Source organism: Tachysurus vachellii, chromosome 2, assembly GCF_030014155.1.
Source record: "Tachysurus vachellii isolate PV-2020 chromosome 2, HZAU_Pvac_v1, whole genome shotgun sequence".
Lineage (NCBI taxonomy): Eukaryota > Metazoa > Chordata > Actinopteri > Siluriformes > Bagridae > Tachysurus > Tachysurus vachellii.
The window spans coordinates 22,380,993-22,392,586 of record NC_083461.1 but is presented as its reverse complement, the minus strand read 5'-3'; the positions used below and the strand labels follow the sequence as shown (position 1 = coordinate 22,392,586).

At 40.3% G+C, this 11,594-nt stretch overlaps 1 long non-coding RNA gene across 1 annotated transcript in view; it reads left to right on the top strand.

Annotated features, from left to right (window-relative positions):
• Positions 1–2,994: 2,994 nt before the first annotated feature.
• Positions 2,995–11,594, top strand: part of LOC132841497 (uncharacterized) — a 43,316-nt gene continuing 34,716 nt past the window's right edge. Inside the window, exon 1 of the long non-coding RNA XR_009647928.1 lies at positions 2,995–3,297. This is a non-coding gene — a long non-coding RNA (uncharacterized LOC132841497). The remainder of the gene's footprint in view (positions 3,298–11,594) is intronic.

The following is an 11,594-nucleotide window of genomic DNA, read 5'->3' as shown; positions in this document are numbered from 1 at the left end:
TGAGTCAGACAGTACTCCTACAGAGTCACACAGGACTGCTACTGAGTCAGACAGGACTCCTACAGTGTCAGACAGGACTCCTACAGAGTCATAAAGGACTGCTACTGAGTCAGACAAGACTCCTACTGAGTCAGACAGGACTCCTACAGAGTCATACATGACTGCTACTGATACAGACAGGACTCCTACTGAGACAGACAGGACTCCTACTGAGTCAGACAGGACTCCTACTGAGTCAGACAGGACTCCTACAGAGTCATACAGGACTGCTACTGAGTCAGACAGGACTCCTACTGAGTCAGGCAGAACTCCTACAGTGTCAGACAGGACTCCTACAGAGTCATAAAGGACTGCTACTGAGTCAGACAAGACTCCTACTGAGTCAGACAGGACTCCTACAGAGTCATACATGACTGCTACTGATACAGACAGGACTCCTACTGAGACAGACAGGACTCCTACTGAGTCAGACAGGACTCCTACTGAGTCAGACAGGACTCCTACAGAGTCATACAGGACTGCTACTGAGTCAGACAGGACTCCTACTGAGTCAGGCAGAACTCCTACTGAGTCAGACAGGACTCCTACTGAGTCATACAGGACTGCTACTGAGTCAGACAGGACTCCTACTGAGTCAGGCAGAACTCCTACTGAGTCAGACAGGACTCCTACTGAGTCATACAGGACTGCTACAGAGTCAGACAGGACTGCTACAGAGTCATACAGGACTGCTACTGAGTCAGAAGGACTCCTACTGATACAGACAGGACTCCTAATGAGCCAGACAGAACTCCTACTGATACAGAGTCATACACAGAGGTGTCAAGTAATGAAGTACAAATACTTCGTTTCTTTACTTAAGTAGAAATCTATACTTATCTATACTTTAATAGAGTAATTATTTTTTTTAGCTTACTTTTTACTTCTACTCCTTACATTTTCATGCAATTATCTGTACTTTCTACTCCTTACTTTTAAAAATAGCCTTGTTACTCCTATTTCATTTCGGCTTGTTTTCATTCCGGCTTGTCATCATTCCAAAAAAACCTATCAAGATAAATCGAGCCATCTGGATAGAGTGAATTTGATTGTGGTTGCATGAGAAGTATAAACATATACCATTCCGACACCCTATTGGTTTGTACGTGACCCATCGCACCTGCACATGACATCCATGGCAGAGGCTCAAAACTCAAACTCAATGTCTCAACAACCAGCACCAGCACCAGCGCCAGCGAGGAAGTTGGTAGCCAGGAAGACCAACCAACCCCAACCCTTATACATACCTGGCCGGACCTGGAAGAATTGTTTGATATGGTTGGATGGTAAAATAAGTCATTGCGCATGCGCTGTAAGCTATGCGCACCCAAATACCACAAGCTAATGGCTTTCAAAAACTCCCCGTCTAATTTAAAAAAGCTTATTGAGGTAAGCTGAAATTTTGTTATCAGTCAATTGCTATCAAATTCGACTTGCTGTCAAATGTTATCTGAGCTTAAATTATTGCTATATTTGTAAGTTAATTGTGCAAAGCTATAGTTTTTGTTATTATCAGTCGATTATTGACAATATTGTAGTGACCTAGTAACGTACTAATAATAATAAATTTGCAATGTTTTCTATGGCAAACTTGGGTACATGCCAATGGTTTGCTTGCTACCAGAAGGCTATGATGCAAACTAGTTTGGTGGCTTGTTGTGAGATTTGAAATTCAACTTTAACCAGTTACCTGAGCTTATATTGTTACTACTGTATATGTGTCATGACACGGAACAGAAGCGGAATCTTCTGTCATGCACACGGGACAGAGCGGACCCAAACGCAGGATCGCAAAAATAAACAGGGTTTAATAACATAAAACACGAAACATGACACGGACTAGAGACAGGACAAAACCACAGTAGATTCCGCGCTGCACAAGGCAACGCGGCACAGTTAAATAGACAAGGTAATTACAATGGGAAACAGTTGTGTGGAAGCGGGCAGGAAGAGACAAGGGACGGGGCAGACACGTGACGAGGAACATAAACAAATGCACGTGGCCAGGTCCGGGCAGAGTCCTGACAATATGCAATATTTGTAAGTTAATTGTGCAAAGCTATAATCTACAGCTGTTTTATGTTATGTACTAAAGATAGTCATGATCCTGTCTGTGTATGAGAGTTCACGCACGTGCCTGTATGGGGCCCTATGGGTGCTTGTAAAGAGGCCCAACTATTAGCCAAATGCTGTTTAAAACAATTTTACTTCTAATTTTCAGTCATGCCAGCAGCTGCTTGTGGTCCTAAAACAGCTTTAAAGGGATAGTCCACCCAAAAAGAAAAATTCTGTCATCATTTTCTCATCCTCATGTTGTTTTAAATCTGTATGAATTTCTTTATTCTAATGAATTTCTTTTCCTCTGTGAAGAAGAACAGCCTTCTTGAAACGACCCAGCAGTTGGATGTGTACCTGGGGTGCCCAGGAAACACAGTAGAGGTACTGAAGTCCTTCCCAGCTGTGTGCCAGCTATCACTTAAGCTTAATACGGCACTCCCTGCCTCGGCAGCCTGTGAAAGACTGTTTAGTGTTGCAGGGCTGATCTTCAGGCCAAGAAGAGCATGCATTGGCTCAAAGAACTTTGAGAACCAGCTGCTTTTGTGGATGAGCAAAGCCTATTAGTAACTCTTTGTCGCATTTTTTCCCTTGCATTACTTTAACTTTTATACTTTTAAAGTAGTTTTGAAACCAGTACTTTTACACTTTTACTTGAGTGAAAAGCTCGAGTTGATACTTCAACTTCTACAGAAGTATTTTTAAACCCTAGTATCTATACTTCTACCTGAGAAATGAATGTGAATACTTTTGACACCACTGGTCATACAGGACTACTACTGAGAGAGAATCGAGTGAACGCAGAACTACATTTCCCGTCATGCTATGGTCTCTCCTGAGCCCTGTCATTGGCTGCAGTCCGGTTATTGGGCGGAGCTCTGAGTAAGTTTGAGGGCGCGCGTCGCCGCAGTTCACTAATAAGTTGGCTGAAATGTAGAAGACAAACGAGGAGACAAACCAGAACATGGATTTATTGCTGTCTATTTATTCGTATGGCGGAGTTTGTGAACTTCTTTTACACGGTGCTTCAGCTGGAAATGCTGTTCGGCAGGATGGTAACTGAATTTGTGTCATTTAAAGGGTTAATAAAAACCCTGCTGTCATGCTGAAGAAGTCTCAGTTCACACAATCTCATCTGATTTATGAATCATAACGAACCGACTCAGCCGCTCACCGACGGAGCCAGCAGTGTATCTGTAGCAGGTATGAGTTATAATTCAGAATAAAATATACTTTCATTAAACATTTACTACACTGTTTTAATGAGGTGTGTTAAAAACAGACTAACATGTTTTGTGGGTGTTTTTGTCTGTACTGATGACAGAATCCACACTATAAAGTGTTTTCATATCACAAAAATGTTATCAGTGCTTTTACATCATTATCCAGTGACCCTTTAAAGAACCAGGACCTCAAACCCATTTAAGGTGTATATCTTGGGCCCCAGGGCCACTGTGCTTACCTGTGGGGCCACACACGTGACCCAGGCAGCTCATCATCAGGCCTGTTTCTGAGCTGGATCAGCTGTGCAGTGCAGAAGGATGTAAGGTTCCTGCCATAGGCTTTAAATAATGTCCTGGTTCAGTTTAGCACCTTCAGGTCACCTATGAATAAAATACATCACTTGTTGTTCGACTCTGGAAGACTGCATCCTCTCTGCATCCTGTATTTTAGGGAGCTGGTCATTTTATATGCACATTCAAATACATTTAACTACACAGACAGATCTATTTTCAGATTCATTTATTTATTCATTCATTTATTCAAAGGCATGGCAAGAACATCCTTGATATTTAGTTAACGGACACGCACATGTCCCAAGACAGCTGTGTCAGACGAAAGACATCCTAACTGACCCAATTTTCCTGACAGTATTGTTTTTCTTTTTCTTTCCTTTCTTTTTAAAGCAACTTCACTATTAGATGCAGTTTTAGAAGCAGTTGGAAACTTCTGCATACAAAGTATTGCACTGGTTTGAGTACCTACTATAAATTATTATTTAATTGAATAGTACATAATGTTACTAACAGATCATTTCTTAGGCAAGTAATTGCTTTTAATGATGTCTAATTTTATTATTATTTTTTTTTATCCTTTAAATATGTTCTGTAATTTTACGACTTTTTCTTAGTGTATGATGGCAGCTGTATTGGAAAGCTGTGACATTCCCACACTACAGGACTCTATATCTATTTTACATCTGTCACTAGAGGGGGATACAGGGCTGAGAAAGACTAATGCCACTTCTAAACTGTACGTCTGCTGTTTTTCCTTCAGAGTAGCTACAGATCTCCCAGATACTTTGTAGCAGCTTTGCTGGAGAACTTGCCTCTGTGTGAGATCCTCTGAGTTGGTGCCTGAGATGTAACACCAGAATGTTTTTAATGTCATGTCTCAGTGGCAGGAGCCCTTCATGTGTATTTAACACACAACCTGCTTCTGCTGTTGTAGACTTGTCGAGCTGTAAGACAGAGTAAATAACTTCACAGCAGACACAGAACAGAACACACACCTTCTCTGCACCATCTGATTCAGACCTGTCCATCCTGTGTAGAATCTGTGTACAGAGTTGATTAATCATCACGAATCAGCAGAAATGTGCTGCATGTAATATGTTCTGTTTCTCATTTGCTAAAGAGACCTGCGTTAACTTCATTACCACAGTTTAGCTATTGGTTAAAGCTGATTTACTTTAGGGCACTATATCTTAACCCTTGTAGCTTGTTGTAGTCACCCTTGTAGTCATCATCTCCGGATGGTGTTTATATCAGTCTCAGTCTCAATTTGTATGAGTCAGTCTTAGGGTTGGGAACCGAGAACCGGTTCTTATTCAGAACCGGTTCTGTTTTTTAACAGGAACTGGAACCGCGCGGAATTTTTAAGTTTCGGTTCCAAACACGGTTCCGATGCGATGACGGGCAAAGCGCTGGGAGCGGTCACTTTAAATAGCCATGTCTTACCTCATGAATATTCATTGTTTTACAGTCACGCAACCAAATTAACGCAGCTTACCACAGAAATCAGTCACTCGCGCTGCTGTGCTGAGGTACGCTTTGTGTTAAACACAGAACCGATCCTGACCTCCCTGGGGCCCTAAGCAAAATTCTGCTAAGGGGCCCTCCTACCTGACCCGTGAGCCATGTAAACCATTTGCCACACATTCACACTTGACAGCATCTCCTCTAATAACAAATTTCAGCATAGCACCTGTAAGTTATAGCTAACTACTATTATTCATTTTATAAGTTGCCCCACTTAAACTGCCTCCCTCAGATTCCTCTTTATCCATTTTCAAATATAAAGTACTATTTATAATATGACTTAGCTCTTGCAATATTCAACTAGTGAATATGCAATAGCAGATATCAGCAATTATGTTTTTACTAGGTGTAAAATCTAATTCCTGATATCAAAAATATGGTTACTACTAGAAATCACACTCTTAATATTTACATTTTAAGTATTGAAAACTGAATTCTTGATATCAAAAATCCATATCATGTGAATGTATAAAAGCTAAAATGTTTGCCATACCGTATCACTGTGTTTTATAGTATGCATTAGAGCAATACTTGATCCCTGATGGTTATTATTTACTGAGGGATGTGCATTCATATTGACCTGGCATTATGCCCATTCCAATGTAAATCCATTGGTTTCCATATTGCATTAACGTTGTTGTAACCTTGAGAGACTATAAACATTGTCATTTAGGAGTGATATCACGCTACTTTTTGTACTGGTCACCACTTTTTTTTTTCACTTTTCATGGCCAGATGGATAACTCCGCTTCATATTGTCATCACAGCAGGGGTGATTCTAAGGTCAGAGCTTTAGGGGTGCTGAGCTCCTTTTCAGGGGTGCTGAAGATAAGGATATGATCAAGATTGTTAAAATGAGTATCAAATTAACGATAAACTTTAACAACAGAGACACACGTACGCACTACACAGGTACGAAGTTTATTTGTCGCGCTGCTGTTTTTGTTTCACGCTTTAGCAGTTAATAAACAGAACTGCATGCGTCTTGCGGAAGAACATTGTAACCGGCGCTACTTCTCTCCATTTATGACTATGGACGAGTCACTCAGGTCCTGTGCTACTCCACAGCGGCGGTGACCCGCTGGACTAAAATATTAATAAAAATTTTAGGGGTGCTGAGCTCCTTTTTAGCCTCACCCATGCTACACAGTAAACATTAACACACGCTGTAAAATGAGGCAGAGGAGGCGGGGCCTTGCGTAATTTGCGGGGCCCTACGCAACTTGCGTAGTGTGCGTATAGGGCCGATCGGCTCTGGTTAAACATGTCTAAAAAAAAGTCTAAAGTGTGGATTCATTTCCAAAACTACAACAATGAAGCAAATCTACCCCGTCTGAGAGGGTTTTCTCCACAGCTGGAGATACAATAAGCCAGGAAAGGTCTCGTCTTCTCCCAGAGAAAGCAGACATGTTAATTTTTCTTCAGAACAATTGCTAACTGTTTTGCTAAGTTGTAATTCTGGATGTAAAATTTGATGTTGGATTTATTTAAATTTAAATTGATATGAATTGAAATGCTCTGTTTAAAATATTTCAAGAGTGATTAATAAACACAAATGGAATTGTTTAAGTATTGTGCATTATGTGTGTGTGCAAGGGGGCGTGTGTGTGTGTGCAAGGGGGCATGTGTGTGTGTGTGCAAGGGGGCATGTGTGTGTGTGTGTGCAAGGGGGCATGTGTGTGTGTGTGTGTGCAAGGGGGCATGTGTGTGTGTGTGCAAGGGGGCATGTGTGTGTGTGTGTGTGTGCAAGGGGGCATGTGTGTGTGTGCAAGGGGGCATGTGTGTGTGTGCAAGGGGGCATGTGTGTGTGTGCAAGGGGGCATGTGTGTGTGTGTGCAAGGGGGCATGTGTGTGTGTGTGCAAGGGGGCATGTGTGTGTGTGCAAGGGGGCATGTGTGTGTGTGCAAGGGGGCGTGTGTGTGTGCAAGGGGGCGTGTGTGTGTGTGCAAGGGGGCGTGTGTGTGTGCGCAAGGGGGCGTGTGTGTGTGTGTGTGTGTGTGTGAACAGGTGTGTGTCACATTCAGGGTATCTCGCCTTACGTCTATGATTAGCTCTGTATCCACCATAATAATGGATGGGACTGAATTTGTCCAGTGGAAATAAGGAGTTGAGAAAACTGAGAAGTGTACAAAACTAAAACCACTACTAATCTTACATTCTAACATTCTGACCATTTGAAAGTTTAATTTAAATATACTTGCATCACACTGGACTTTTTAACCCCTGTATTTTTAAGTGATAAATAAATGCGCTTTAATCAGATGTGCTGTACAGAAGGAAATATTCATTACCATTAACGATGGGAACATGAGCAGATGTTGGTGCAGATAATTGGGGCTTTAGGGACTTGTGTTTTTGTCTCTTTGCTGCCGGCTGGTGGTCAGAAGACAGAACGTATCTGTACCTGTGATTATTGTTGTTAGTGCAATCAGAGCATTTCAGTTCAGTTTGTGTGAGCATTGAATATGAAGTGTCATGCTGTGGGAACACTCATGATCTGTAATACAGCACACAAACACTTAATCAGGAGCATTAATAACACATTCCCTGTGGTCTGATGACTTGATTGGTGATTCCACTTTTACCACAAACTACCTGATTACTGACTCTCGAGTGTCTGAAAGTTTTTCTAACCTGATGGATGAATTTGTGTTGTTTATCACATGTAGGTGTTACAAATGCACATCATTTTTCTACAGTCATATTGTGTAAGTGTTTTATACTTAATGAAGTGTCACCCTGAGCAAAGTAAAGCAGTTACTGAACCTGAACAAGTGACCTTCTTTGTTTCTTTAACTGATATCTGTCTCTTTAATACAAAATCGAAAATGCTGGAATTTACAGCCTCACTTCACTCATTGTGAGACTGATACAAACTGCATCCGGAGATGGTGACTACAAGGGTGACTACAACAGGGTGACTTCATTCATTTCATTGTGATCACCTGGCAATTATTGTGGCTCCTGTAGTGCCCCACATCTCACGCCAACATCTCACGCCAACATCTCACGCCAACATCTCACGCCAACATCTCACGCCAACATCTCACGCCAACATCTCACACCAACATCTCACACCAATGTGATCCTGAAATTCTTTCCACTTTAATGTGAAGGTCATTTAGTGTTATTGTCCAAAAATAAAGCAGAATGAGGACGGTAGATTCCTCTGTTTACTTCCTGGAAGTACAGTTCAGCCTTGCCTTGTATCTGACCTGATTCACGCTTTGCTTCTGTTTTCTTTAGTATTGTATTGTCAGTCTGTGTTCCTCTTGAGTCTGACAGGTGACAATGGAAACAGATTCATGATCAGTGTATTATAGTATCATTATTTACATAAATGACTTCACCTGAGAAATAAACCGAGATGGATTTATTAGATGGGATCTGCTGCTGTTGTTATTAAGGAGACAATACAGTTCTAAGTAATCATGATTTTTTTCTTGATGTTATTTTTGAAGGTTTGCTAAAACATTTTGTTTATATTTTGATGCTGCAGCTGAGCCACTGAATCAGTAAGAGTGTGTTATTCTTTGCTGCCACCTGCTGGCTCTTTCTGGTTTTGCACGTGTTTTGTGCCAGGCTTTTCTAAGTCTCAGTCTACAGTCTCTAAAATCTTCTTCTTCTTCTTTCATCTTTTCCCGTTGTCCCCACAGTGAATCATCTGTTTCCACCTGACTCTAAACTCGGCATCCTCTTCTCTCTCACCAATTACATTCATGTCCTTTTTTTACACATCCATATATCTCCTCTTTGACCTTCCTCTTGACCTCTTACTTGTAGCTCCATCTCCCTCCTCTGTACATTTCCAAACCATCTCAATCTAGCCTCTCTGACCGTGTCCCCAAAGCAGCCAACCTGAGCTGTCCCTCTGATGTGCTCGTTCCTAATCCTGTCTATCCCCGTCACTCCTAAAGAGAACCTCAATATCCTCATCTCTGCCTCATGTCTAATTTCCAGAGCAGACCTCCACCGTTGCAGTTGTTCCTCCACCTGCTCCCTCCTCTCACTACAGATCACAAAGTCATCCGCAATCATCATTGTCCATGGTGATTCCTGTCTGATTTCATCTGTCAACCTGTCCATCACCATAGTAAACAAGAAGGGACTCAAAGCCGATCCTTGAAGTAGCATCATCTCCACCTTGAACTCCGCTGTCTGACCTACAGCACATTTTACTGCTGTCATACTCATTGTCAGAGCAAACATTATAACATAATATATAATAATATAATATATAACATAATATTAACCTCTTTTCCTCTCATTTTTTGCATTCATCAACTCCTCAAAATACTCCTTATATATTCTCTGCACACTCTCCTCACCTGTTAGCACCCTTCCATCTCTATCTTTAATCACTCTTATCTGTTGCACATCCTTCCCATCTCTAAATCTCTGCCTTCTTACCTTCCCTCTCGTCTACCATGGCATATTCAAATTCAAATGAAATTTATTTGTATAGCACTTTTAACATTTCCCATTGTCTCAAATAGGGCTCGATTACAAACTCGATTACAAAAATTTATCGAGGCAAATTCCTCTGCCTCGAAGCCTCGTTTAATTCATTTTAAAGCTCACGTCACGCTCTTGTGCAATTATTTTGTGTGTGTGTGTGACAACGCGATTACGTCAAATTGGAAGGAGACGGTCTTTTGATTTGAGGGCGCGTGCTAGTGCGGGCTGCAAAATGGAAGGGCGCGATAACAATGGCAATGAGCAAAGAGAAGAAACAAACAGAAGAAAACGACAGAAAATGTCCAAGGTTTGGGATAATTTTCAAATTGAAAAGTAAAGAAAACGCTGTGGCATGTGTACATTGTATGATCGAACTGGCATATCACAATAGCACGTTGTCCATGCTGCAGCATGTTGATATGCTTATTGTACCTTTCTTCATTGCAATCACATGCTCCTTTAAAGACTTTTAAAGCACACACACGTTGAGAGAGAGAAAAAGAGACTTTTATATTCTGATATATATATATATATATATATATATATATATATATATATATATATATATATATATATACGTGTGTATATATATATATATATATATATAGTATATATATATATATATATATATATATATATATATATATATATATATATACGTATATATATATATATATATATATATATACGTATATATATATATATACGTATGTATGCCTTAGTTTTGATACTTTAAAAAAGTAATTTGAAAGTAATTTATTTTTTTGTTTTTGCATCTGAGAAAAGGGTTCATTTAAAGCCCAGAATGTATGGCACTTAAATGTACTTAATTCTTTTCAATCAACTCTGTCATTGTTTACAGTACAAGTACAGACAGAAAAACAATGGGTAATATCTAAATGTTTACTTTTGATTATTATTAGGGGTCAAGCCCCGAAGGGGCGTAGACACCTATTGTTATCGTTAGTTTTCTTCTTCTTCTTCTTCTTCTTCTTCTTCTTCTTCTTATTATTATTATTATTAGGGGTCAAGCCCCGAAGGGGCGTAGACACCTATTGTTATCGTTAGTTTTCTTATTATTATTATTAGGGTTCAAGCACGAAGCGCTGGAACCCTATTGTATTCGTTCTGATTTTTATTAGGGTTCAAGCGCGAAGCGCTGGAAACCTATTGTTTTTGTTAGGATTTTTATTATTATTATTATTAGGGTTCAAGCGCGAAGCGCTGGAAACCTATTGTTTTTGTTAGGATTTTTATTATTATTATTATTATTATTATTATTATTATTATTATTCCGCCCTAGAAACGGTCGTGCAGCCCAAACTGTAAGGCCTAGAGAGCTCAAACTTGGTCAGATGGTAGTACTGGTCACAGTTACTCAGGGCCAAAATCTCAGCAGAATCGGACAATTTGGGGCGCTTCAGAGACCCAAAACGTGTTTGTCCACATAACCCCTAAACCCCTAAAACCCCTATGTCCAAATCTCAAGTGCTTTATATCATTGGAATCCTTGGCTCATGACTTAAAAAACGTATATCTCCAATTTCATTTCCGCCATTAAATTTTTTCGCTATAGTGCATTTTATCCGAAACCTACTTTTGCTAACTAGTCCTAGGTTTTTCGCCTGATCAAGACCAATCCAGTGCAGTAATATTCTCTGGAGTCTCAAAGACAATAATTTTCGTAAAATTTCGAAATTTTGATTCAGGGTCCTTAAGGGGCCCCAAAAGGTTTGGACTGTGAGGAGCCAGTTTTACTAAAATGTCAATAACTCAAGAATTAAATGAGCTATCAACACCAAACTTGGGACATGTGAAATGTGAAAGAGGTCAAACTGAGGTCACAGTTCAAAAACCGTGGCGATTGGCCACTTCGTGGCGCTATAACGGAAAAATCACTAAAAACAGCCATTTTAAAAAAAAAAGCCCTCTAGCACCCCCAACAGTCCAAAAACCCAATGTTGTGCTGACTTGTAAGGCAAAGATTCTGATTCTGAGAAA